This window comes from Lates calcarifer, linkage group LG6 (genome assembly GCF_001640805.2).
Source record: "Lates calcarifer isolate ASB-BC8 linkage group LG6, TLL_Latcal_v3, whole genome shotgun sequence".
NCBI lineage: Eukaryota > Metazoa > Chordata > Actinopteri > Centropomidae > Lates > Lates calcarifer.
Window position 1 is genome coordinate 23,761,926 of NC_066838.1, and position 26,995 is coordinate 23,788,920.

Sequence of the window (26,995 nt, forward strand, 5' to 3'; positions counted from 1 at the left end):
TTACCACAATTGCAATATCTCTCTAAATAATCACAATGATTGATATCATCCAGCCATAGTCCCTACACATTGTGCAATAACAGTGATCTGAATGCAGAGTAAAGCAAAAATAGATTTTTGACATTGTTTCATTGCAACTGTTCTAATCAGTATTATGGGATGAATAAAAGAGTGTCACTCTTTGTGACACACTAAAGGACAGCACTTTAGCATCTTTCAGCTGACTGTTTTGGTTCACTCTCACCGCTTTCATCAATGTTGATTTCAGACACTTTTCAGACTTTTTCAGTTTTCAGCAAAAAAAAAAAAAAAAAAAAAAAAAAAAACTCTAAAGCCCACTGTACAGCTAGAGACCAGCTGGTGAACACAGAGGAGAATTTAGCAGCTGAAGAGCCAGAAATGTTCCTCAGGAGTTGGTGGAGACCAAAAACAGAGCAAACAACAGAGCAAATATTGAACTTTCTTTTGAAGTAGACACAAACATGACCACAAATGAATGCTGACATGGCTCCATGTCAGCTACATGTGTAAATGAGCTTTTTTGTTTACCCGTTATAAGGTGAATATATATCAATGTTGTGTTTGCGTCTTCTTGTGCTGCCCCTAAGTGTAATATTAACAAAGTAATGAATAATATAAGAAATATTTTGGACCTACAGAGTAATGAAAAGTTGTTCCCAGGTCACATCTTTACTCCAGATACAGTGGTATTCTTCCATGCACACAAATCACTGAAGTGTAATTATGTGCAATTATTATTGGTGCACTAAATTAAGCAATAGCAATAGTTGCTATTAATAAAAAAGACAAAGTTTCCCCCAGGAAATTGGATAGTGAAGGTGGTAAGCATAATCATTTCTTCTGATACTTGCAGAGGTATTCTTTATTTCAGGTGAGGTGGGACACCCCCACGATATGAAGCCTGGGGAACCCTGTTCTTGCTCTTTAAATATACTTGTATATCTGCAAGGATTTAAACTGAGGAATAATTAATAAATAAATAAAGCTAGATTTTTAATAATAATTTTGGTATTTGTGAAGGTTTGTTATCATAAGAACCCTTTACTTCTCTGACTTATGGCCAACAGATATTTTTTTCCCAATAATTATATAATACTATAATTATTTGCTGCACTTTCATGTGCTTTGGCCAATTCATTTCAAATCATCTCTTTTAATATCCATTCTTGTCCATCAAAAATTATAGCAATTAAGTTTGAACAAGTAAAGGACAAAAAAAACTCACATAAAATACACATTTAAACACTGTAATTGTCTGTTGTCTCTTGTCAGGGCCTTTTGTGTGCTAGTGAACATCACCTCTGGTGGAAGGGTTACAGCTGATGTATTATCTCAGGTGGAATGGCACTATGACCCAGATGTAACCCTAACTGTCAAGGCAAATATTCAGCTTATCAGAAAAGGCTGTCATATTTTTTTTAGGAAAATTAGTCTAAAGCTGGAGCTGACAGTCACTAGTAGAGAGTAAGTACAATATATGAGGCATGAAGGGAGGGAAGTATTGTTCACCATCTTTTTTTAACCCAATAACACCCATTCAAACAATCTTTGTAACATTGCTGCTTGACCTATTTCCTCTCATGTAATATATCGTTAAAGCAGCCTTGTGAAATGGCTTAATTATTCATGCTTGATTTCAAAATGAAGAGCTTTGAGAACATGGCTCCACAGGAGGATTGACACACGCAACGGTGCTCTTACAAGCACACACACTGAGGCACACTGGGGCCCGGCTTACTCAAAAAAAAAAAAAAAAAAAGAAAGAAAGAAAGAAAGAAACACACACACCCTTGACTGACTTCATCCAGTGTTGTGCACAGAGCATTAAAGCAAGAGTGAAGATAAATGCCCTGTCAGCGCCTTTAATGATTTATTTCAAACATTTCACTCAATCCAATAAGGTTACAATCTATGGCAGGTAATTGTTTATACAGAAATAGAGGGCATTTTGTTTGTTTTATTGAGCAGTGAGCAGAGTGAACACGCTAACCTCAGAAATGGATGCACTGTCAGAAATATCAATTTACTATTTTAGACCATATTCTGCACTTTGAATTCTCATCACACATTAACATACAGTGCAGTCTTCTGCGTTTTGACAGTTTGAAATGAGGCTAAACACTACCTCTGAAGTTCTTTTAATCTCCCTTTTAAAGGTTGTGAGGCCCGTCTGTCCATATGGACGAGCGTGCACGTGGGTGTCCAATCCGCCACACACTATTTTTGCCTTGCCCGTGCCCGTGTTCTGCGGTTAGGTAAGGCATCAGAACAGCCTGTCACTTGTCCCTTGGTATTGCTTTAGTCTGTGTCGACAGTGTGTCCACCCTGGGTTTGTCAGTGTCTATTCAGACCTGACCTGTCTTGTTCAGCACATGGCAGAGGATGCTGATGGACATTTCCAGTTCTCCTTCTCAGTGTCCATCACTCGGTGCAGGATGCATCCCTGACGCATCTTAGTTTGAGCTCCTGAAATTTGTTGACAGTTGCAGAGGGTGGTCTGCAGTTCTGCCACCCTCAATTATGGGAGATGTGATCTGATTCTGACTTGAGGGATGTAGGTTGCCTGCTGTGCATAAATGCTCAATTGTGGTCGATCGATATCTTGCTAATAGGTTTTGAAAATTGAAAACAATGCAAATAGAAAAGATGCGTAAACCCTGCTGAGGGATTTTGAAATACAAACCCAAAGGGCTAAGTGAAGGTGGGGTAAGTGACATCATTTATTTATTTATTTCCAGTCCTGGTGGATTAGATTCATTCATCCTCTTTCATGTTTGTTGCTTTGCTGCCAGTCAATCTTGTGTTTGTTCTCTTAATTTCCTGCGAGTCGCTGATGAAAAAGAAGGAGTATTTAATTAGCACTCCCTCTGTTCTGTTGAAACTGTTAGTGTATTTTTATAGGACCAGGAACAGAGCTCAAGTCTGTTTCTAATGGAGATGGAGGCAATCAGATAACCAACATTGCCACCCATGCTCTCTTTTCCTCTTCTTGAAGAGGACAACTTCAGCTTTTAATAAACATGTAATAAGAAGGAAAACAGCTGGTAGCTGCATCACAGATGGTGCCGTTCTTGGCATCTCCAAGGAAGGGACCACACATACAGATGGCTCATTATTCCAGCATTTGGTTATGCATATTGCACAAAATTTTATTCCAATGCTTAACAACCAGTATAAGCAATACAGGTGTTACTATTTTTCACGAGGCTCCCCCTGCAAAGTAAGCAGTCGGGTTCTTGTTTTGGTCATATCTTCTGATGCGGATCACTCAGAATCTACCTCTCCCTATCAGTATTTCAGTGCTGTCTCTGTTTGTGAGGAGTGCCACGTTAATCTGCACTCAGGTGTGATTCATAGCTAAACCAGCTGTCAGTCTTGCCCAGACTGCAGCTCTGTTCTCAAAGTGCACCTTTGTGTCATTAAGGTAACAGCCCGCAAATACCTCAGCGGGTCGTTGATTAAGACAGAGGGAGAGGTATTGATCACAAAGCAACGGCAAAACAAGTCAGCACAGCCAGCCAACAGCGAGGCCAAACACATCAGCACGCAACCTTGACCTCTCTGAAATCCCTCAGACCCTGCTCTTTCATCCCCACTTGTAAACTCCTACTGTAGGCTGACTATCTGCATATTTCTGAACTCTACTGTCCTCTGTGGATTATTTATATTCGGTCAAATAGAAAATGTCACTGGTAAAAAAAATAATTTGAATGAAAACAAGGCAAAGGATTCAGTCCCATGAGAGAAATGTGTTCTTCGTCTTTTTTTAGGTTGACTGTTTTAAATTACAGATGCTCTCTAATTGGCTACGGTCAAATAAAACCCGCCTAATGAGGCATTGCATTCATTTGCTTATTTCCTTTCAAGTTGTTTCCCTTTGTATCTCAGAGCAAAAGTCTGCTCTTGCGCTTGCTGCTGTTCCAGGCAGGGTATTCTTAGTCAAAAGACTATTGCGCCTCAAATGAACATGTAAATATTTTTTTTTTCTGCAACAGAATAGTTGGAACTGTGAATTTAATCATTAACAGCATAAACAGTAGCAACAATAAGCCCTGAACTTAAACTCGTATCCCATCTTTCTGCATTATTTTGATGACCACCAGCAGGTTTTAAAGTGGAGACAGAAAAACCCAAGACTGCATCTCACTCCCCGCATCTACATTATATGATGAACTTAGCGCGCGGACTTCTCCTTTAATGTGATGATTAAGTGTGCTAATCACAAGTGAGAGCGAGATGTAGACACTTTTATCCGTCCGCCTGCATGTGTGTGTCCTGAAACATCCGAGGGATTTTCTTTCAGACCTCCTCACACTTGACACTCCATGTATGCTGGAGCTGTCCTGTCCAATTTATAACAGGAGTCAATGTGACCTTTATCCTGGCAATGACTATAATGTACTTTAGCACATGTCAGTCTCAGGTCAGGATCATCCCTTGTGTCATATGTTTTGTCTTGCATGTTTTACAGTCACCGAGGACGTACCGCTGTGCTTCTGCGCTGCAGCCTATTCAACTTTAAAGTGAACTTAGACAGGTGATAGCTTCAAAAAACATGTAACGAATTATTACCATAGAGACAGTTTTCAGAGGTCTACTTAATACAGCACGTTACTATGCACCTATTTCTTTTGCACTATTATATTTTCAGAGATATTTATAGCTTGCGTAATGTAATTAGACATAATAATTACACAGTAATGACTATTTTGAATCCCAGTTTAATAATTATAGCTTTCTCTTCTGCTCTATTCTAGTCTGAAACAAATGCAGGAAACAAAGAGCCAAAGCCAAATGATTTAAAGCGCTTAAAAGCATAGGTAGGCTGCACAAAATAACTGTCACATGGTTTTGGCTCTAATTTCCCCCCTCATACTCATCTTATTGCTCATCAGCTAAGTTGTCAGGTCTGCTACGTCCCTTTGATGGCATCACTGACAATTAGCAAGACGATGCCACACAAAACCATCTGGACAGGCACATCTCTCGTTGCTGAGGGAGACAGTTTCTGGTGTGACAAAAATAAATCTCAAGGTCAGTCGCTGTCACTTTTTAAAAGTATCAGATTCCTTCAGAGGTAGATTTATGGGATTGGATTTATTTTGAGAAGGTTTACTGGCTAATGATAAGGTGTCTAAGAGACTGTTAAGTGGAGATGAGGAATTGAATTAGTAAAGCATACATCCCTGTCCCAGTGTAATGCTTTTTATTGTTTATACATTAACATATCAGTGCATTTACGAGTGATTTATGTTTAAATATATATGTTTAAACATATGCTGGTAGATAGATAGATAGATAGATAGATAGATAGATAGATAGATAAGAAGGTGTTGACTGCTTTACTACCATTCAAAATGTGATAGACCTGGCATGTCATCTTTCCAGTACACTCAGAAAAAACGATCAATTATCAAGAGGGGCGGGAAATTGATTTTCCCCTTCCCCATACGCAGCAAATGTTCCACATAAATATATGATGCTTTGACAAACCTCTTTGTATTAAACCTGAAGGGCCCTGGCAATGAAAGTCAGACTAAATATAGCTCTGTTAAGGCCCCGTCACACCAGCATTTAAAACAGCAAAGTTTTGCAGCTATCACTACAACAAATGGATTCAGTCATACAGGAAAGTAAAGCTCTGACATACAAATTTGCCCAGTTGACCAATGGCAAGCCATTCTGACAGTGTTGACCTTTGATGGAACAGAGAGCCACAGAGTCCAAAATGCAGGAAGCTACATTATGCTAGCGTATTAGCTGTGTTGCTCCATCCAGTTTTATTCAAACTGCTGGAGTATAAAACATCAGGGTATAAACTGCTCCACAAAAGAGGTATAGTTTGCAGACATGGTATGAATGATGGTATGAATACATCTGTCAAAAAAAATTGTTAACTTATTGCTTTGTTAGCAACTAAGCTAACAAGTTGGCAGGTAACGCTAGTCAAATAAGCTGGCTAGGTGGGGGCTTATTTCCACTATAATGACTCTTTATTGAATGAAATTATGTTCAATTCCATAAAACCACACAGGTTGAATGTCTTCACCTTCCTTTTACAAAACAAAGCATGGCTAGTATTTCCTCAGATACAGTGGTGTACAGATGTGGAATACCAACGTACACATGATCAAGAGCTTGCCATCTTTCTTATTCTGTATCTGTGCGCAAATAACAAAATAAATAAACTAAATGCTAAGTGAGAGTAAACAATCCAGCACAAAGAAAATGGGATGAAACTCAAAGAACTGTTGTGACCAACTAGTGCTAGCATGTTCCCAGCCTGCTAGCCATTAGCTCAACGGCTACAATAGTTCAACAACGAGCCCTGCAAATGGGCCCAACCAAGCTCCTGGCACCATCTATTTTCTGAAGAAGAAGAAGACTGTTGCTGTGCCACTTTTTTGTATAACTAGGCCTTCAGTCATTTGTACACATAACAAAAGAGGAGCAAAATTACTTTTTTCAGACCACAAGAATTCAAAGGATTCTACGGAGGCCGCAGACTTTAACATCAACTATGATCACTCCATATTCGTTTTTAACTGCCTTATTTTTGCAGACAGGTTTTGATCAAGGTTGCAGGGGCAAATGGATCATTAAACAGAAACTAGAACATACTGTCATTGTTTTGAAGAGCACGTTCGATGCAAGCACTGCTCTTGCTACAGTAACTCATCTGCAGCTCTTCCATTGTGTGGTCCCATGATGCTTCTCTGCTTGTGTGTCCATACATCATGTTTGTGCGTGCTGTACTAAAGCAGATCCCCTACAGAATAGGCTCCAGAGTGTCATCCACAGAGTTATCCCTCACCACTGGCTGACCGTGGCATTATTCCGATGGGGACTGTTTGACTAATAAGCATTTTCGCTTCACAAGTGCTGGCTCTAGTCAATGCTGCTGCTCTGGATATACATACTGTATAGAGGACACCTTGAATTGGAAAAAGAAAGGTGGCCAACACTATTAAAAGCACCCACTGGTCCGGAAAACACACTGTGATTTCATTACAAAAATCATATAATGGTCGTAAACACAATAAAAGAGTTGCACTTTCGCTTGGAGAATTTGCAGTGTATGTAGAACAGAAACAGCCCTCTCTCTAAATTATTTCTTTTTTCTTTGACAAGTTACACTTGAATGTGCAAGATATATCCTTTTGTTTGATTTCAATATTACAAAATGGTTATAGAGGTAAACAAATACTTTACTGAGCAAAAGAGGAAACAATGTAATAAAGAGATAATATAAACACTGTGTTGTACTTGATTTTAAATGAACTGTGTCATAAAGGAGAAGCAAAGGCTCAAGACTTTGTCCACACATCAGTGGGTCAACTAAGAGTCAGTGATCCTGCTACACTTACTGTGATTACTCTCTTTTTAAGTGTGCTGTTTTACAGTAAAAAAAAAGCCTTTTCCATTTCCATTTAGAAAATGTATCAGTACAGCATGCTGCAGATGTTACATAAATGTAGTGGAACAAAAATAGTACATTTGCTTTGGGATATCCTCAAGTTAAGTACATGTATTTTAAAACATGAGTGGTTCTGTATTTCTGAGGTTATTTCTTGTTAAAGCAACCATGCAGTGCGCAATACATAAAAACACCTCTACTGTATTGTTGACTCTTTATGGTTTGAGCCAATGGTGAGATAGAAAGTAGCAAAAACACCCCACTGACCCTCTCTGTGCTGCATATTTTGACAACCACTTGGCGAAAACTATCATGGCTCTATGATGCTACCTGAGCGTTTACCTCCCACACACAGTTAAAAAATGCACATCGTAAAAATGACCTCTTTCTTTCTGCTCAGTTTCTGGAACTGAGCAGTCTCAGAGTTACTTGCAAATTTGTTTTCCGTCTATATTAATATTTATGTCTGTGCTGTAAATAATATTTGTTGCAGCCACCAAAACAAATTCACAGCACTCGGCAAATTCAATTCTGATGAAGCAAATCTAACTCTGGATTCTGAGTTTAGTGGTGCTGCATATTTGCTACTGTAAGTCAGGTCCAGGTCCAAGCCTCACTGTTACTAAGTAAAGTGCTGCGATCACCTCAGCAGACCACCCTGACAACCTCCTCCTCTGCTGTTAAGGCTTCCCTGCAGAAAGCCCCACAGCACAGGGATTCAGTCCATGGAGGTTTCCACCATCAGATGGTGTATAGCATCCCGCAGTCTCTCACGGTAGGGCTTTGGTAGAAGTTCAGCACACATGAGACACCATCATTTGAAAAACATCTGTCACTCTGACAAATAATAAGTGCACAGGGCCTCCAGGGAAAAGGGAAGTGCAAGCTCCATATTTTATTTCTTTCTGTATAACACTGCGACTGACTGCTGTTTTTGTGTGTGGTGAACTGTACTTTATATCTAATGCAATGCATGCTCACACTGACAATTGACATTTTAAGGGCATTACCCTTGACAAGGCGACCTGGACAAATGAAAGGAAAAGGCAGAATGATTTATCAGGGGGGCTGACGAAATATTTTGATTTACATTTTTCCTGTGCCGTTTGAAATGAATCCTGAAGACATACACCACACCCCTGCTCGGGGCTGTGTGAGCTGTCTGCAGAATAGCCTGATGACCTGAGATCAGGTAGGGCTATATCTCCCCAGGGTGCTTGCAAAGCCAAGACAACACTGCACTGCTCTCCTTTTCTAATTCTGCCAGTTCCTCCTGGCTTAATTGAGAATTTGAACAAACAAATTAATCATTGCAGCCCATAAAAATGACAGGATTCATGCAGTAGCATTCTTCATTCTCTCTAATTTGTTGTGTGTTGTCGTCCCCCCGCCCCTCTTCCTGTGCCTTTTCTCAAACCCCCACAGCATTTTTTGTGCTGAATCTGCTAGTTTACCCCCTTATGAAAATTACAAATACTTGTCAAGGTTAACGAGTTAATATTCTCATTCAATATTTATTTTATGGGCGAAAGAAAGCGTCTCCCTTCAGCGCGTCCTCTTCCAGAGCGAGGATGGGTTTGTTAATCAAAATGACAAGGACAGTGTCCTTTTGATAATCCCCTGAATCATCGAGAATAAAAAATGAACTTTATTAATCAGCGGCCTCTGATTAATTGTTATGAAGTGTTGCTCATCCATTTCCCCTGCATTTCCGTAATTTTCACAGAAGCCTAACAATCTCCCCAATGATTTGAAGCCTTTTGAGCTGGCGTTGCATTCAGCAGCATAGCAATAAATAGCTGGGCAGCACACTCTTCTTCCCGGATGAGCTTCTGCACAGAAGACTTTTACAAAAACACAATGCTTATTTACTCTCTCTGCTTACAGCATGACTTTTTTATATAACTTCTTTTTTTTCGCCTCTGAGTTTGCATTTTTTTTTAAATGGCATTGTCCAAAAACGTCAATACTGACACTAACATCAGTTTAGTAGCAGCCATCAGTCTGCCTTTATGTTTGTATCCTGCATCAATACTGCAGTTTCTGCCCACTTAATCTTTGAATGTGATGCACAAATGTATTAGCTATTCCTCTGCAGGTGGAAACAACAGTGCAGTTCAGCAAGTTGAGAGAGTTGAGACTTCATATGAAATCAAATATAAATGAGGAGTTAGTAGTAGTTAGTAAATGAAATCATGTTTCACATTGTCTACAAATTAACCAGAGAAGACCTCCCCACACTGAAACATGATCCCTAACAGAATTTTTTCTCAAGGAAGTAGGACAATTAATACTACATATATTGATGATATTTATGATTAATATATAAGACTGAATCGTTTTCACAGTAGATGGTGCAAGGTTGGGAATCTGATGTAATTTACATGAGTGTGCGAGAAGTGTGGTGCTCATTTGCTCTGAAGTGATGTCCATGAAACGGAATATACAAACGATAGCTTCTCTCTTTTTCTTTCTTTCTCCGCAAGGCGTATTATTACAGATAGGAGGCCTGATGAAGAGAGGATATTTCATGATCTGCCGATTAATCAGCAGCCATCTATTTTACTGTATTTACCTACACTACACTACAGTAAAAGTTATTATTTTCTCAGTCCGCTCCATATTTAAAAGTCCAGCATAAGGAAATTATACATTTAATGAGTGCACGCTGTGAATTTCAGCCTCTCCAACAGATTTAAGGGGGTTGGGTGGCTCACATGCAATTAATTGTGGAGGTGTTTTATCCATCAGAATGAATAATTTAAAGGGAGTGTTAATAGGTATCCCAGACTTGGCCAAAGGAACGGAGACAAAGTGTTGTTGAAAGACGTTTCATTACTTTCCCTCTGATGCTGCTCTTCATTTGTTCTCCTGTGTCTTTTTTGGGTCAGTCTAGTCACAATTAAGGATGAAAACAAAGCAATGAAAAGAATAAAACAATATTAATTATTATCATTGTTATAATACTTATACAGGAACAGATATATCAAAAGAAAATGTAAGATATCAACTGTACATAACCATTAGATTTGATTCATTTCCAAACTGGATTTTGGCTCAGTGTCAAAATCATAATCATTGCAGCACAAAGCCAGAAGTTAAACTTTCCCCATAAATAAAAGCAAGTCTGGTTCACAGCACATGGGAACTAAAGTAAATCTGAGCAAGAACTTCCCCCTGCCGAGTTACCTTTGAGAAATCTGCTTTATGTAACATAAATTGTTACAGGGGAGGGCCATTAAAGCCACAATCAGTCATCGTTTTTTGTCCACATAAATGTTAACTATATTCACAGAAATAACTGAGGACTTTGAGTCATAGATTAAAAATCTGCGAATCATAATTAAAGTAATAGACTGATTTTCCCAATTATACTGATGTAAACAAACTATTAACAGCATCAAAAGACATTAAAAACTAAACAGTCATTGTTTGAGAGATGTAAGTTGTTACTCAGTCGATTACAGGTTGGGCCTTTACACAAAAATAAATCGTATGCATTTTTGAGCTGAAACGTTTTGTGAATACTGACAAATTTATCAAATTCACAGCATAAAATTATCTTGGCCTGAATTACCATATACTCTTTTAACATATTTAAAACTGCAATTCCCCTTGAAGGAAGTATTAAATTGATGAGGTCTGAGAGCTGATCTCAGAACAGCTTTGACTGATTCCTCCTGTGTGGGGGTGTGTGTGTGTCTCTGGTGGGAAACAACGTGAACTTCATTGACTCCCACATGCACAGAGGGATGACATCAGAAAGAAGTCGTCTCTGTCAGATGCAATAAAGGGACGTCCACATGCGCATAGCTCCCCATCCTTCACACTTTGTGTATACCCAACCCCACAACATAAATTAGCTATAGTGACTACTCTCTTTTCAACAGCCATCCAAGACAAGGACATTTGGAGAGAAAAAGTTGCACTGGGGGGTGTGTTGCAAGCCAGGTTCCCCCAAATTTAAACAGTAAATTCAGATGAGATATTGCTAAATGAATTTTCTGACAGTTCCCTTTTCCCCTCTGTAACATGCGTCTGTTAATTTTTCACAAAAGGATTCACAAATACATGAGTCCTTTTGTAGAGTCTCTTCAGATGGAGATCTATGGCATTGTGAACAAAAGACACTCCTTCAATGACAAGTGCCAAGTACATCAGCCAGTCCTTCTTTTCAAGTAATTCCAACCCTGGCTATTCAGGGTTTGCCCTGTGGCGAGACCGAGCACTTCGTTCTCCAGAAATAGCCATAGCTCATCTTTCACAAGGACTCAGGTCGTCTTATCACGGGGAGAGAGGTTCATTTGACTTTCTGTCTCTTCAATATGCCTGGCAATCATGATGCCCGGTTAATATTGAAGTATGGGGAACGCTTGGTGTTGTTCTCCCCCCCAGGCTCTGTGGCAGGCACAAAGAACTTGTAACTTGCCATCGAATATCTTATCACATGACTTTATCTGCCAGCAGTGGCAGACAGTTGCACCTTAGCAGCTCTCCACCTGGGAGAAATCACAATCCTCCATACATGTTTGCTCTTTTCTACCCTAATAGCATTCAATGTGGTTTGTCTTCACAAACAAATATATTTTCAAATGGATATGCTCAAATACTGAATGCTAAAAGCTAAATAATTTTATGCAACTGGCTAAAGACAAGAACTTGGTTTGCTTTGCTGGCTTTGGTGCTTATTTGTTGTCCACCAGACCTCATGAAATCTGAATTTCCTTTTGTTCCCTGTTCACAGCAGAATAGTAAAATTGGCTTACCACATTTAATTAACACCCAAACACACCTTGACAACTTTTGCATGACACTCACTCAGCTAAAATCTTTTTAGAATAACAAAAAAATCCACACTTCAACTGAAAAGAGAGGCGTTTTTCTTGATAAATTTAAGATAAAAGACATGGCAGTCATTTTCTCCCATGACATATTTGTTCTTTAACAACAAATCAATGGCTGTGAAAGCTTGGCACCTGAATACAGAACAATGGGGAGATGAAGCGAAGATTGTCTTCATTAGGCACATTAATATTCATAGAAAGTAGAAAATCTGACACCACGGAGGACTTGGTAACCTTTTCTCATATTAGATTTTTTTTTTCAACTTCTTAACACAATTAAAGTCCAGCAATGACTTAATTAATGCGGCTTTCTGTCAGGCGCTTTAAAGAACTGTCAATTTGGCCTGGGCCTGCCTGTCAGCAGGGAAGAAAGACAGTCATCCCACTCTTACAGGAGACAGTCGGAATCACAGTGCCGGATAAAGTCACATTCGCAGACACCTTGCCAAATTGATTCTTTTAAGGGTTTTCTTGCAGATTACCATTTCTTTCCTCCTGTCTCTTATTCTGCACGAGTGTCAAATCTGAGAAAAAATCTAAATTCAGTTTTAGGTTCTGGTTATTACCATCCTCTTCTATTGTGCTCATTGTTGCTGATACCCTGTTAAAGTATGATTTGAATGAAACATTTCCTGTGCAAGACAGTGTCCTCAGAGCTCTGAATCAGTCACCAAGATACTGGGAATGATATGGTGTGGTCAGGGGGGACTGTGTTTGTGGTTGCAAAAATTATTAAATGAACAACATTAGCTCAGTTATTTGTTTGTGTGAAGTTGCTGCATATTTTTATCCTCGTTATGCATTTTTATGACATGCCCTAATGGCAAATACATCAGTAATGCATCATTTTGGTTGCATGGTGAATTTCTTGGCAAATCAGCCTGATGTGGAGAGCGCTGAGGCTGCAAGGGACGAGGCGGGTGCATTTCCTCTAGAACCAGAACTGTCTTCAAGTGGAAGCCACAGGCTGTCCAAACAAGATGACAGTGCAAATGTCTGCTGCTAATGACTGATTCTCCTCTTGCCTGGGTTTTGATCAGAAATAGCTTCTTCTTCCTCTCTCCCTCTGAAATGGCAGCGACCAAAATTGAGGTAATGGCCCTAACTTTAGAAGCTGACACAGCTGCAGGATTTGCTATCACTTTGACTAAGAATCAGTCTCACTTTATAGTAAGTGAGCTGAGATATTCAAGAAATACTGAATGAGCATAGAACATAGCTCGGGTATAAACAAAACAAAAATAAAATATGCACAGTATTTGCACAGTATTGTCCCCATTTTGCAGGTCTCTGTTTTATAAACTCCGCCTCCTCCTTACTGAATGTAATTTTGAATGGTGTGAATTTAATTTTGAGAGAGAGAAACGCAGTCAAAATCTGATTTTAACATTCATTTTCTCATCTATCCACTAGGTGTGACCGGGGGGATTCATACACTGCCATTCTCTGTATTAATGAACCAATACCTGTGATCATTCTGCAGGAGGTGTAACTGGCTTGGCAGGTGTGCTGCCACTGGGAAACAGATTAAAATAGTCAGGGTTCCTTTCAAGGCTTGTACAGAAAACAATGGAGGCTTCACAAGGTAATCATGCCATTATATGAGACGGAGGGACTAATTGGAATTATACTAGAACAGGCAGGGAGCTCATTAAAACCTTGAGCACTACCTCATGATAAACAGTCACTTTAAGGGCTGGCACTAATATGATGAGGCAAAGTCTTTATTTCTCACTTTCCAATGAACACATCTGATGTTTAAGCTCCTTATACTCTCTCAGCAGGTATCGTGTGGAATGTAAGACTCCTTAATTGCCACTGGAAATTAGTAGCATGGTTATATAGCGAGCTTTTGTCGTCATGCAGAAACACTGACTGCGATGATACTGTGCTGTCTCTCAGGGTCTGCATCATTTGGAAATTCTTGTAATATAATCATCCGCTGCTTTTCATACTTCACATTAAGATTTCATATTTTGTCATCTGCTTTTCAACATGCATTTCATCATTCCAAACTGAACCGTGCATTAATATATTAATTGTTAAACTTTGCTCATTACAGCCCTATAAAAACCTCACCAATACAATACCATAATAACACAGCAAGCTTGTTATGGACTCTGACAACCCGTGATTAAAATCAGACTCATTTTGCTTGATGAGAAATTGGCTTTACCCAAAATAACTTTATATCCCCCTGCTTTCCAACACAGTTCATTAGCTCCATCTTGCTCAGGCAGGATTCTTTGTGCCATTTTGACTGTATTCAAATCTCTTTAATGCCATCTCATGTTTAAAGACTGGCCATAAATCCCATATCAGTTCTTAATGACCACTGCCGGCCAGCCAGTAATATGTCATTGTTCGCAGGCGATCACCCAGCGGGGAATAGACCATGCCAGTCTTTGTAATTGCACACCCAGAAAGATTTATATTGCCATTATGCACACCCATAAGAAATAATTCAAACATATCATTGAAAAAAACAGCCTGCACATTGCTGATCCCCAAATCTCCACTGAGCATCTAGCCAGTATAATATTCTACTGCCTCTGCTAACATGGCTTTACTGTCTCCTAGTAAAGATGTCTTCAACACTCATATTCCATATGTCTATTTATTAGCGATACTGTTTCTCCTTCTGCAGGGTGCTTTAGAAGAGTATGCAAAGGCTGTATAGAAAAATGCAAGGTGTCATATAACTGCTAGAGCACTACAGTAGCTAAGTGGCTGGAATATTCCTCGTACATCAATCAGCTGCTGCACTATGCATCCTAAACAAACTCCTCCATGTACACTCCTGATTTTTTTTTTCCCTAAATGCCTGCAATCCTTGAATGGCTCTGAGATGTGGTGATTGAGGACGCAGTTAGCTGAACTCCCCAAGTGTGCCACCACAGCTTTGTTGTGCAGCCTGCCCTGGTTCCTCCTGAGAGGGGAGGCAGGTGTAGGGCTGACGCAGGTTTGATCACCTTGGTGAGTGTGGACGTAAGTGGCTTCTCCGTGTCCCCGGGGAGGACAACAGCAGCCAACTGCAGAAGGACGAGTGTTTGACTTGGGCTAATGAATTGCCTGGTTGAACAGAATTACATCATGCTTGTTTTCTTTAAAAGGATTTGACAGGTACTCAAATACGCTGGTTGATGTTATAATTTAAACTACGACACCACATGAGGGAACAGATAGAAAATGTTACTGTAGATTGATAAAATGTTATGTTGCCCAGGAAATGCTGCATGTTTATTCATGAATAGCTCATATGTTTTACTTGATATTCTTGAAATTTAAGAAAATCTACAGCTTTGAGAACAATGGTGGCCTCTACTTGTTCTCTTTGTCCCTGGTTAGAGGGCCGGAGACATAGAGGGGAAGTTGAAATGCCCTGCTGAAGTCAGCCATCAAAAGCAGGCCAGTCATGCAGACTCCTGTTTCAGAGTCTACTGAGACCGCTCCCAGGGACTCTTTGTTCCTTTTCAACCAGACTGCTGCTGTCTCCGCGCTCAGGGGGCTCACTCACCAGTGACAGCCACAGTCAGATCATACCCCCACAATCAAATACAGTTTTATTAGATCTGTCTTGCAGAGCGGCACTCCACTGCAAAAACATGTTTTGTTCTCTTTAACCTATTCCACCGGGGACACAAACCAACAGTGACACTGTCATTTGTGAGCAATGCAGTATGACTCCCTTGTGGTACAAATGTCAGATTATACCGTGCAGTACTAGTTATCCTCCCTAAATATAGCCTCTCTGGTATCATAGCCTGTCGCAAGAAATTCATGGCTTCACACACATGGCCTTTAGTGGAACCCCAGACACTGTCACAAACCTTAAGAAGTCGCCAGAATGAGACTAATTGTAAATTCATATCCGTCTGCAAACTCTCCTTGTAATTCTGAGAAGAGAGGCACCTGCCCTCAGCTTGATCCTGGCTCGTAATGTGTGATGTGCACTTTTCAGTCCCTGTAGATATCAAATTGATTTGCACATGGAATTGCCATCTCTTATTAAGTTGGCATTTAAATGGCGTATTAGATTTAAATAGGCACACATATTTGGAGGTGACCAGCTGTGAGATCTTTTTGATACTGGTCACTCGCTCAATTTTACTTCTTTTAGAGGTTTAAGAGGCTTAAAGCCCCTCAAAACATGCTTGATCCTGATCCTCAACCCTATCTGATCAGACCACAATCACAGCCTCCTGATGAAGCAGATTAGCTGAATTTTTGAGTGCATGCCTTTAAATAAATAGCACCATAAGCAGTGTTAATATTTAGTGATAGTCTTTTGACAAAAATGTTAGTTATAGTCACATTTATTTTTGGGATATTTGATCATTTTAGCCTAGTTTTAGTCAACAAAACACTAATTGTCTGTGAAATTTTAGTCTCATATTGTCGCAATCTTTGTTGTGCACAGTTACCACAGGTATGTGTCTCACTCTTGTCTGTCACAAGGTTGGTGAAAAAGACACTGTTAACTTGCTCATGCACAGTGTCCATTACACTCTGCTCTGCAGTAACACAACAGACTCTCCATCAGGAAACATCATCAACATCATTTCCAAACTGGCTGTTTGAACAGACCTGCTCACTGCTCACCTAGCATTAGCATTACCACAGCTACCTACTGTATGCTCTCCACTGCAGAGCAGCAAATCTCACCCACTCTCTTGCTTAAATAAAGCTCATTGTTTGGGTTTAGCTTGAGATCAGAAGCCAAAACACTGAATAACGATGAGATACTTCTTTAGCAAACAACAAGATTTACAGCAGATGGTTGACTGCCGACATTAATCCTCATTACTCATGCCTTCCAATAGCAACACCAACTGTAATGTTAAGGTTACATCCACATGATGTTACGTTAGGTAACCTTTTTTTGTTATATATTAATTATCAATCATCCAGCTTTTACTTTATTTAGTTTTTATTCACTGACAAAAAATATGATTCATTTCTTCATAATTCTCATTTAGGTTTAGTCACATTTTTGACATGGAAATAGAGCCACCGATTAATATTTATAGTAGGTATAGTTTTCAGTGATAAAATGTTTACAAATTTGATGCTTATTTAGCATGAGTATTCAGTTTTATGGAAAGATTTGAAGCCAAATAAGTTTTCAGGGAATTTTAAATCCCCAAAAGAACTGAGATTAAACCAGCACATTATAGCACAAGTTCTATGGAAATAAAAGGAGTTGCTCATGATCTGAAGGCCAGATAAATCAAAAGCAGTCATCACTGTAACATGATCATCATTTCTTCTTGACGAGCTGCTTGTTTTTCTTTTTTCTCACACCTGGCTTAGTGTAATTCATAGCCTTACTCGTGCTGTTATCGTGGGAGAGAGTTAAACACAAACAGCAGGTGAGATCATAGCAACAAGGTGAACAAAAACACCTTGTTTTTGACTGTTGCATCCTCATGTCATTCATCTGACCAGGATTGCTGACAGGCCATGGTCTGAGTCTGACATATATCCAGTGTGTCATGTCCAGCATGACAGACAGCTTGTCGTGCACCGGTAGAAACTCTCACTTAGAAAGGATTGAATATATTTATCTGACAGTGCAGTGTCAATTTTTTACGGTCACTTGCTCCTGTGAGATTCTAGAAAAGTTTTATCTCACTTTTCGACTTTTTAACAAAAAATAAAAGCTCATTTTGTGGGTAATAAATAAAATCCTTACATTGTTAAACAAATAAAAAAAGGACTCCAGAGTTTACCACTTTTTACTTTGGATATTCTTACAAAACTTCTGACTTTATAGAAGATTTTAAAAAGCAATAATAATCTTGTATTATTACTAACAAGAAATCATTCAAAGCAGCATATAGTATTTTTTCCTTTTCAGACATCCAGCCCCATAAATAATCAAGGCCTTCTCTGATCCCTCCGAGTAATTATCTGTGTTCTCTGACAGCCACAGGCAGCAGCAAACTGACAGGCCTCCGTGAGGGAGATGTTGTGTAAATTTTATGAGTGACAAAGGAGATTAGTAGAGTGACTTTGTACATGTAACTTTGACCTCCTTGGAGCTGTGCATGCAGGAAGGTGAACGGAGAGCCGTCCAAGGACTGAATTCTATTGAATTTAATGCCAAATCTCAATTCAACAATCAAGACAAACACACTGAGAATTGTGAATAGAGTTGATGAAAAGTAAAATTGTGAAAAAAGATTACATGAAGATATTGATTAGACAACGGTGACCTAATGTCAGAGCTTGCAAAATGTAAGTCGTATTTCTTGTGTGTGTAAGGAATCTCAAGCAGTGTGTGTCATTTCCCAAAGTGTGTTTACATCAGTCTGTTGTCATATTTTGGCAGATGGTTGGGGTATTGTGCTGAATTTGGGTGAAAGCAATAGTTTTCCACAGATATAGTGATTCTGGAGAGGCACTCATCAGTTAAATAGCAACCTGCCTCAACGATTTCTGTCTCTGAAACTCCCCCTTTATCATACTCCTATTGTGTGCCGCTACCGACAGACCAACCCTAAGCATTCTTTGCTCTGATTTTCCATTGATGGTCTTTCATATAGTGAGTCTGCTCGGAGAGGCTTTGTTCCCCGTAATTACAGGGCCTGTGATTTCAGCACGTACGTACTGTATGTCTTGCCTCCAGCCCTGTGATTGTCAAGGAGATTTGATGGAGGCATCAAGCACATGTGAGTGAAGGGGAACATGGTCTTGCCATCACACCCTTCTGTTTACCCAGAGTGTCAGAGGGCTGATGTCACCCTGAGAGAGAACAGAAGAGGTGGGCCTCGGTGGATTCCTCCACGTCTCTCTCCGTCTGTCTGTCTGTCTGTCTCTCTGGACATGTTGTGGGAAGCGATAACAGGGCGGTGCGTGGAGTTCAGCGGCCACGCAGCATTGCAAATCTCCCTGGCCATCTTGCACAGCTCACGCTGTTCAAACAGGTTCCACGCCGGCTTGTGTCTTGTCTTGTCAAGTGGCTGACATTCTGATTTAATCAACATCCACGCCTGCCAGATGAATTAGATCACTATCAAAAATGCACAGGGAGTGCCATGTCCCTCACTTGTCAGAACCAAACTCATCTGCTCATTTATTTATTACATTCTCCATGAGAGGAGCATTGTAGCACTGTGTGGGCTTAAGGTTGTCTGTCCTTGGTGCTTTGTTAAACTTGGATGAGCCCTTGGGACTTCTATAATTTTATCTCTAACTCACATCATATTGAAAACACATAATGGTGGTCTGGAGAAGAAAAATAAACATGGCATTCCTTCCGCCTCTCCTCTGAACATCCAACTGCAATCTGTTCTCTGTGGAAAACAAATCCACTACTATGTTTTAATTTCCATCCTATCTAGTTGCTAATAAATTTAAGATGCAGGTACTCTAAATAGATACTGAGACATTCTTTGTTTTTATTTGATGAATTACTCGGAAATGTTTAGACATGTATGATGATTATGATTCCCATGGAACGGCACACCTATTACTCCTTATTTTTTAGTTTGCTGTGATGATTAAAATAAATGGGGAGGTTGAGTGCATGCTGGCAAAGCAACTGAGAGCAGCTGAAAAGGACTGATGTTGTGTTCACTTGATGGTATCAATGTTAAAACTGCTCATCCCCTAAATGGAGATCATTTCTGGAACTTTGTACTTTCTGGGAAAACGCTTTGTCTTATGTATATCACTGAAGTAAGGCTTCTTCATTAAATTTGCTTTTTTGTTCAATATTTGAAAAGAGTACATGCTGGCGCAGGAGCCTGAATAGATATTGAATTGATGCTCATTGGACAATTGTATATCAAAGTGATAGCCAAGGCTAAGAAAGGGAAAAAAATCAATTTCATTTCAAGTTTAACAGAATTACTGAGCTTGATGCTGCCTGTGTATCATTGCAAGGAGGAGAGTACTGTATTGGGACGGTTCAGTGTGTTCCTAATGTGAGTGTATGTTGCATGAATTATCAGTGGGAGGACGGCTGTGGTTTAGCTGAGCTGAAGAGATTCAGATTGAGATGTCCACTCACGGCTCACTGGTTTGATATTTCCATCATCGACAGCAAAGGAGACTCTGACAGTTGGGCTGCACAAAGCCAGCTGTTTTCATGGTTTGAAGCGTCCTGAACGTGCACCCAAGTTGAAGGATTGGTAGGAGATTATTAACCAAAGTGACACCCAGAACACAGGCATCCACAGTTGGAAAATCACTGGGTCTCTCTCTCTCTCCCTCTCGCTCCCTCTCTGCTGCTCTCTTTCTCGCCCTCTAATTTTGGAGCTGCAGCAAAGTGCTCCAGCATGTTTGCGTCAAAAGTTCCAAATTGAAAAGTGTGATAAGGTAGGAGGAACATTAAAAATAGATAAACACACATCTGTGGACTAATCTGGACCAAAAAAAACAATGATCATGGCAAGATGATAATCACAGCCATGCTTATCAAGTGATTCCAATGAATAAAAGCACAGATTAGATCTAGGATTGGGCCGACAGATTGATGTCATGAAATGACTGCATGATTTCTGACTTATTCACACACATAAACCCAAACCATATGGCCAAATCTGGTCTCCATTTACAGACAGTGGTGTGCATCAGGTTCACCAACTGAAAATAAACTAGTAATTTAACTGTATTTAATTTATAATGACATTTCTGTAATCAAAAACAACTACACTTTTTGAGTAATATTGGCATTTATGTACTGATGTACTGATTATTTAGTGCTGTCCTTTGTGTCTTTACTATGAAAAAGACTATTGTAGAGCTGACCATTCAGACTTGTAAAGGCTTTCATGAAATGTCATAATGACCAATATATTTATAAGTTAACACAAAGTTAATATTTCACTTGATTCTGTGAAGAGCCACGAAGTAGACTTTTGAGTTAATGTTGAGACTGCAGTCTCTGAGGTGAAATTATTGGAGCAGTTATATGCAAAAGAGAGTTAATACTTCAGCCATTTAACAGTTACTCATCCTCCAAGAACTCTGAATGAACAAATGTATATTATATGGAGAACAAAGGAAGGTAACCAGAGACCCATTTTAATACTACCTATACAACCCTAATCCAAATTCTATGTAACCATATGTTCAGTTGGTCAAAGTTTCAAAGAAGCCCTAACAAAGTTCATCACATTTGGTATCACACCTATAATAAAAAAGAACCTTAACATGCACCGCACTTCATTAAAGGATACTTACTTAGGTACTTTTACTTCTGTAAAGGATCCGAATACTTCTTTTATCACTGAAAGTCACAGAATAATACAAAAAAACCCTAACCAATCAAGCCAGTGGTATTCCACTGTTCTGCTGGGCAGAATTCCTGTTTTTGTCAGTGGAGTCTGGTGGTGACACATAGAGAGGTTTCTGGTTGAATAAAAAGGATTGTACTCTTTAATAAAAAGGTCTTTCTTTGTAGGAGTCCTATCCATAATGTTGTCAGACACTTATAATAACAATCTGAGCCTGTCAGTGGAAGAAATAAACACTTTAGTGGACATACTTTGTCCCTATTGATAATTTACACCCACAAACATAGACAAACAAGACCCAGGTGCAAAAATACTAGAGTTATCCTTTAAGATTTTAAAATAAACAGATTACATTTTTGCAACATCTCTGCCTTTAAGGGGACGCCATTAACAGCTTAACACAGCTTTTACATTGCATGACTCTACAGATAGAACCCTTCAACTTGTGCTTCCAGGTTTACTAAAATAATAAAAAAATTCCCACATCATGGTTTAGGGTTGGGGATGCGCATAGAGACAAACACCTAAAACTTCGATTATGCTGACTGAGTAGTTTTTAGGAAGTTCTCAGTGACATTTTGATATTGCTTTGCTGTTGTTAAAATTCTTTGGTAAACTGTATTATGGCTACCACTGGCATCCACTCTGAAACTCAAATAACACAAAAATATTTTGTGTTATTTGAGTTTTGATTACTTCCAGAAGGCTGGTGGAGGGCAGTTATGACACATGAAATATTTGTTGTGCTTTATCTACAATATAATACGCTTATGTGACATCACAATACATTGTAATCCAAGGGATTTGTTGCACCTGTGCAGCACCATTCACTAAATCTGCAAATATGACAACATAAATATGCAACATAAAGTCTGAGAGATACTTTCAAACTTTCTATTCGTTGCTGCAATTCAGCATTTCAAAATCAACTGATTGGTAGCTTTTGAAGTTGTCATTAAAATACTATGGATAAATTAAAATGAAGCTCTTACATTTGCATTTGAAATACAGGCAAAAAATCTATAAAAAGACTGAAATGATGGCATATTTTCTGTAATTTAGATAGAATGACGTAGGGTTATTTTTATTGTTACTGGCCTGGACACCTGAAGGTTACAGCTTTAATCACTGCAGTTACCTTTATCTCCAGAAAATGATGCTTCATTTGTTTCTTGTCTCTCAAGGTACCAGTTCTCTTCAGACGTTTTATGATTTCTCTAAACTTGTTTTTATTCGACTTCTATTAGGTATTATATTATGTGTCAATTGACAGTCTATATAGAGTGGGTGTCGCTTCGTTGTCCTCTCATCCAGGTCAAGTTTGGGTCATCCTGAATGTGATCTGAAAAAATTTAACAATCCTCAGCAATGCCTCAAAAAAAGGTATTTGGCTCCCCTGGATCAGCATTCTTCTCAGGCCTGTGTACGGGAGTGAAAATACAATATCGTTTTGGAAGATTCCTCACATTCATCTTTGAATGAGCCTCTCTACCGAACCCTCGCTTTGAGCCACCTCACAGAAAAAAGAAAGAAAAAATCCTGAGGTTTAGGAAGAAATGAAACCTCCAGCGCTGCTCACTCATCTAAGAAACATTAAATGTACGGTTTGTTTACCCGCATGTGCACTTATGAATCCCAGGGGTGCCGCAACCTGTGTATAACTCACCCTTAGGGCCTTGGAGTATTTTTCACTATGAAATGAAATTTTATAGCATGCGAGATTAGCCGACACTAATGCAAGGTCAAAAATAATAGAATCAATAGGCAGGCTTGGCGATGTTAACATTTACAGAAAATAATGGGCTGAAAAGCACTGTTGAAAACAGAATGAAATGAGTCTCTGCAGAATTCTTATTGATGGCTTTTCATTATTTCTAATAATTTGACTTTCCTTTGTGTGCTGTTGCCGGGGGTATGGCCCTCACTGTGGTGCTATGGTTTATCTCTGTATGTGTAGGTGTTTGTGTGAGTGTAAGCCTGTGGATGCGCGTTTGGGCTTTTATGTGTACACGCACATGTTTTATGGTCAATAAACTGCTATTTTCTGCCAAAGTCTTTCAGCCGCTGATCAGATCTCTGGTTGTAATGCAGCGATGGCAGTTTGGAAGACAAATCTCGGCAGATCGGCCAACTTTGTAGATTTGGACCCCGTCTCAGAAATGTTTCAAAATGCAGGATGTTTATTGCCTCTGACGACACTCACTCCTTCAGAGAATAGGCCAACATCAAATGAAGTGTCCAAGATAAACCCAAATGAGTGCTGTCTGTGACCCCGTGTCTTATAGCCTATTGGAGTATTTGCAGTATCTGCAGCTAATTCAAGTGTGATTACAGGGGGGTCTGAGATCCCTCTCCAATATAACCCCACTCACTGCTATTGTCTTTCTCTCAGACTAATGAAAATAATGGTTATGAATGTTTTTGGTGCACTTTGATTGTCACATCAACTGTTTTTATTGCTGTCATTATGGTTTAACATCGCACTGTTAATTCTGTTAATTAAAAAGCTGATTGCTTTTGCTAGTCTGTGATCTCCATTTGGTGAGTCCATATGGTAGAGATTGCTTGTTGTAAATTTCAATGAAGCCTTATCACAGTGTCGCTATGTATAATCAAGCTGTACAAATGCTTGAATTGTCTACAAACCCCTTCGAACTCATGTCCACAACTTCACTCAAACTACCATTTCTTTTAACAGCTTTTGTTTGAAATCATTATAGAGATTGCAGGGTCATTGTTTGTTAGCAAAGCAAGCACATTTAAATGCCCCCAGTACAGTACATGATCTCCGATATAGACAAAATCCTTACAATGTCCACTTAGAAGAGACTCTTCCAGTCTTAGATGACCACATTAAATGAAATGCTGTAGTAATTTACTGAAGATGCAAGCTGACAGAACTGAAGAGAAGCTATGTTTAAAAGCAATGTGTTGCATTTTATGCATCAAGAAGCAGTTAAGAAATATTACACAAGCTCTTCTGAAAAACATACTGGAATTTCAAATACATGTATGCACTCTGTGTTTGTATATTGTATACCGAAGCAGTTGTTCAGAGCTCAGAGGCGATGACCTACCTCGGCTGGATTTGTTTGTTTGCTTTTGTGAAAACTCCCCCCATCCACTCCTCTGTCTGAACAGACTGAGTGAATCCCTAAAGAACAGATTAGATTTGTTCTTGCGTATCAAGATATAAATGTTACATTAAATATGAAAGCACAGGCACCACAACAAATTGGCTGAGCCAGAGAAACCCTTAAAGCCCTTCATAAATTTGCTAAAAATTAAAATCTAAATTGTGCTGACATTAACACAAGTGTATGTGTGGTTTGTTTTTACCAGACCAGATATAGCACTGGGACATGCTGTCAGCCGGATCAAAGTCTTGTTCCTGTATCTGTCCTCAGAGCAGGCTTGTACATAAAGACATGAGAGTTTGGCTGCACTGGGCACCGCTAGAACTGAGACTGGAATTAAAATGCCATGAACATGTCTTCGTATGCACAATGGGGGCTTGCCAACTGTAAAATTTTTTACATTTTTAAGTTGTCAATACGACATTTCCTGTGACCACACAACACTGAGTCTGAGTTCAGAGCCCATTTAACAGCTGTCCATGTTGCCACCCCCTCAATCCAACTTCATGTATCTCTATTCTAAACAGAGGAGATCCCATGATTCATAGAGCAGCGTAAAACACACCATTCTGGGTGAGCCACATAACTCTTGTCATTGCAGGTCTTTGAATTCTTTGACGTAGCTTTAGCTAAATAATGTTCTCATGCGTGTGGAATGCCAGTGTTTACAGAAGAGACAGGGAGAGGGTGCACTCACGGACACGTCTGCCCCCATCAAGCCTGCCTGGGAGTGGACGTCTATCAGTTCAGAAGTCAGCAACTCGCACGAGTCATCCATTCCTCATTTTCATTCCCTCTGACGGGCCCGGGCTCTGTCTCTTCTCTGCAGTATTTACAGCGATGGAATCTGTTTATGTCACACAGATGTAAATGTTTATACTTGATGAACGCTGGCTGAGTTTTTACAGTCCAAAAAAGATGTGTACAGTTTCAAATGTGTGGAGATAGTTTAGCTTAATTTACTGTCATCATTAGGAATGTGAGATCTGTCTCAGACACTGGCTATTGGTTTTAAAGTATGGTGCCAGGTTTACATGTTTAATAGTGGTCTGTTTGTAGTGCCAGACCCAGCAGCGTCCTTGTTAGGATCTCGTTTGCAAATGCCAGCTGATGTGGAATAAATTAGATGGTTTATAGTTTGTTTTTGTTTGCTTTGTTTTGTTTTTTTTATATTTTACACGTGAATAACTTTCTTGAAGCATTTTCTCTGCAGCCACACTCAAATTCAGTTATGTAGAATTAAAGTACAACAAAATGAACAGGTGGGTTATACAGTATATGTTAATAGTTTAAGTTATCCATAAGTGAGCGTGATAACCATAACGTTATACTGGACTGGAGTTATTCCTAGTTGATGTTTTGGTGAAAGAGAAGAGGGGCAATAACACCTTTAGGCAGAGCACTGCAGTCTTAATTTGTTAAAGCCATTGTCCTGAGCTCTTTTCAGGAGGCAAGCTATTTATCATTTAGACGGCCGTTATTTTTAATGAGTCTGTTATCATTCATTTTAGGGCATCCCACCTTTCCCTGACACGGATAGTATTTCTTTTTATATAGGACATAGGATTTATGTCTCCTGCTCCTCTCAGCCTCTCTTCCTCTCTCCCCTGGCTGGGAGCTGTCAGCTGGATGGCAGTTTGGGAAGGTGTGGTGGTACACTGCCCTCCACCACCCAGCACACTGGGGCCATGGGGCTCATAGAGCTCAAACTATAACCTGCCTTTGTGAAATCACTTACACAACAGAAAATGTGCCCATAATATGGCCCTATTCTTTTTTTGTTCTGCTCTGTTCTTTACAGAAGGTGTCACCAGCAGAGGACATGTAACACTTTTCAGTTTTTAAACAAACTTGCACAAACTGGACACAGGTTCAACTATTTTCATGATGTATCAGTGTGAAAAAATACAAGTACGGATTGGGAAATTCAAATTTCTGAAAGCTGGAAATCAACTGTTTTAGATTGCAAGAAAACCCAGCGACAGCCTTGACCTGTCCTACTAACTCTAAAGGTAAAGTTCAAACAATATCTGTAACAGCTGCTGGAATAAGACATCCATGAATTTGAAGACTTATCAGATTTTTTTTTTTTTTTTGGTCGCAACTATGGAGAGGTAAAAAGTAGAAAGTGTCCGCTCAGGAATGTGGCTTTGTATGTATTTAACTGACCGATGCACCTCCTTGCCAGAACAACAACCCAAACAACCCTGAATTTCTGTGTTTTTTTGGTTGTTTTGTTAACTTTTCCTACATTTTACAAGGAAAATATATAAAATCCCACACAGACAGCAGCCATGAAAAGAAAAAAATCTCACTGCCTCCAGGTGTCAC

The 26,995-nt window shown here is 39.4% G+C and overlaps 1 long non-coding RNA gene across 1 annotated transcript in view; it reads right to left on the minus strand.

Moving 5' to 3' along the window:
• Positions 1-26,995, minus strand: part of LOC108894249 (uncharacterized) — a 57,015-nt gene that overhangs the window by 4,169 nt on the left and 25,851 nt on the right. The window contains exon 4 of the long non-coding RNA XR_001962797.2: positions 25,362-25,511. This is a non-coding gene — a long non-coding RNA (uncharacterized LOC108894249). The remainder of the gene's footprint in view (positions 1-25,361; positions 25,512-26,995) is intronic.